The following is a 3,211-nucleotide window of genomic DNA, read 5'->3' on the forward strand; positions in this document are numbered from 1 at the left end:
CTTCCGATCTAAGGAATACTTAAATACTTTAATACCAAATGGCCTTCTACCATACATGTTTGTTGTCAAGTTTATTATTTCTTACATATGTTAGTGTCACCATATATATATATATATAATAGACTAAGTTAAAAATTAAAAATTGATCTTCCATTGAATATAGGTTAATTTTGAAGGAAAATATGCACATCATGCTACTGAAAAACTTAGATACGCCGAATAACATATGTAATAGCACACATATGGTATATAGAAGTTTTGACAATAACGTCATACATGCAAAAATTATGATACTGGTTAATGTGCTTTTATGTATATTCTTATCACTGAATTCAACTTTTGTCTTCCGAAACTAAGGAATATCCTTTTAAATTTGTGTAAAAATAATTTTTAGTATGTTTATGTTTTGTAAATATAATAAATAAAGTACAAGGACAAACATCCTAAATATTGGACTATATTTACCGCAATATGTTTCTTGCACGAACAACAATATGTTGCACTTTCAAGAGGGATATCAAGATTGGCAACAAGAGTTCTGGATAAGGCAGAGCAACCAAAGCATTAGGAGGAAACATATACGGAAAAAAAATTATCCACAAAGAAGTATTCGTTAAGATGTCATCACATTAAATATTTTTAAACTATAATACATAATTATCTAACTAACATGAGAAAATTGATTATTTGTAGTTTTGATGATGTTGTTTTATTTTAAATTGATGTATTATACTAATGTAATAATATTTTTCGGCATTTTGATGATTGTTGTGTTATTAAACATAAAATTTCTCTCATTAATTAATTTTTATTATTCCTTCATATAAATAAATATTTAAATAATCACGTGCCATCATTAACGTGCAACGCACGTTCATAGATACTAGTATATTATAAAAGAACGAATAATTTATGCTAAATGTTGAATGACTAAAATATCCTCCAAATATTTATCAACTTTTATGCCCTTAAATATTTGTACAATTTAAGAATCTAATGGTAAATTACCTGATGGTGTAATTCTTTTTCCATTTAAACTACACATATATGCCCTACAAACTCGATCCTACTTGAATTAAAAATGCACGTTCATAATTTCCTCTCTTTCTTCTATTTATGTTAGATGCTACGTATGCTGATATGCAATATAATGAAGTTGCATACATGGAGTTTTAACTTTTTTTGGTATTCTGATTTGTTTTATTTTTATCAATGTTGATCTGATTTGGTGAAGTTCTTAATTTTTATTTATTGTTGGAGATTATTTAGCTATTAAAAATTTCCTTGTCGGCTTGAAGAATGATGATTTCAGATAATTTTTTAATTTCTCTCCCTATCTAATATAGTGCATAATAAGCATAACTATATTTGATGGCTTGTATCATACAATATATTTAATTAGCCAAGCCAATAGTAAAAAATTATGTTGTTAGTTAGCCAAGAAAAGATTTTCAGATTCCTCATGAATAATGCCAAATTTATCTTTACAGAATGGCCTCCTCGATCTCTAATTCTTATTTTCCGTCACTAAATATAGTATCCTTTAATAGCAATTGAACTCAAAGATCTTTGGTCGAAATTATTAATATTATCTACCACCAGGATTGCAAATCACAACATCCAATCAAGAAGTGCAAACATTTAATATTTCTACTATTTTAATTTCTACTTCATAGTTTAACCAAATATGTTTTGAATATTAATAAGGTTAAAAATAATATTATTTCTTATATAAAAATTTTACTAAATGACAAAAAAGTATAGACGACGTGGCAACGCACGTCTATATATATAAAATAATGTTTGACCTATGTACAATACAATTTTCCAGTAATGGGCGGCCAGTTGAACACCCTTTATCGGTTATAGCTCTGTCCCTGCTTCGATGTCAATGTAATCATTAATTAACGTTCTTCCAGCGCTTATAGCATCTATGGTCGCTCTATATATCTAAAGCATAAAATGATATGAAAACCATTTGCATAAAATTTCTTTAAATATTTTAGCCTATTTTGAAGAGTCGCTCTGCAGCGGATGTCTCATATATCTTTTGTTTTCAGATTAAGTAACATATTCAGTCTCTTGACCTTAGTTACAACTTAAGAATAATTAAATTTTTAAGACAAGTAAATATGGAGGATAATTTTGCTAACGATGCGTGTGCCGCGTGAAGTAATGCTTGGGAGAGGTGATGTTAAAAAAAATGTGGAAGCTATTACCAAGTCCAAATATGTGACGACCCGGCCAGTCGTCTCATGAGTTACTGCTCCGTTTTCCCCATTTCTGCTTCTCTATGCTTCGTTATCCGTGTTTTATGTGATCGAGTTGATTGGTTTGCGTTTGGAGTGGATTTGGTAAGAAATGAGACACTTAGTCTCTTTTAAGAAGGTTTAAGTTGGAATCCTGTTGACTTATGAGTTAGAGGGCTCGGATGTGAGTTCCGATGGTTCGGTTAGCTTTGGGAGATGATTTTGACTTAGGAGTGTGATCGGAATTGGTTTTGGAGGTCCGGTGTAGAATTAGGCTTGAATTGGCGAAATTGTATTTTGGCGAATTCCGGTTGATAGGTGAGATTTTGATCCGAGGGTCGGAATGGAATTCCGAGAGTTGCTGTAGCTTCGTTATGTCATTTGGGATGTGTGTGCAAAATTTCAGGTCATTTGGATGTGGTTTGGTTGGATTTTTGATCGAAAGCGTATTTCGGAAGTTTTTAGAAAAACTTAGGCTTGAATTCGATGGGAATTGATGGATTTGGTGTTGTTTGAGGTGTTTTGATGATTGGAACAAGTTTGAATGAGGTTTTAGGATATGTTGGTGCTTTTGGTTGAGGTCTCAGGGGCCCCGAGTGAGTTTCGGGTGGTCAATCGGACCATTTTTGGAGTTTGGAAGTTGCAGAAAAATCAGCTTAGGTGTTGCAGAATTTTGTTTGTCTGCGATCGCGTAGGGTGTCATGCGATCACATAGGAGGTTTTGAGGAGGCTGTCCATTTGTGCTTTGCGTTCGCGGAGTTCGGCATGCGATCGCATAGTTTGGGGAGGTTGGTCTTCGCGAACGCGTAGTGAGTGCTGCGTTCGCATGGGGTAAATTGGACCTACGGGTCCTGGATGGTTTTGTTCATTGCGAATGCGGAGGGGTGTCTGCGATCGCGTAGAGTAAGGAGCCTGGGCATTTGCGTTCGCAGGCGATTTATTGCGATCGCGTAGAGTGAATT

The sequence above is a fragment of the Nicotiana attenuata genome, unplaced genomic scaffold (genome assembly GCF_001879085.1).
Source record: "Nicotiana attenuata strain UT unplaced genomic scaffold, NIATTr2, whole genome shotgun sequence".
Lineage (NCBI taxonomy): Eukaryota > Viridiplantae > Streptophyta > Magnoliopsida > Solanales > Solanaceae > Nicotiana > Nicotiana attenuata.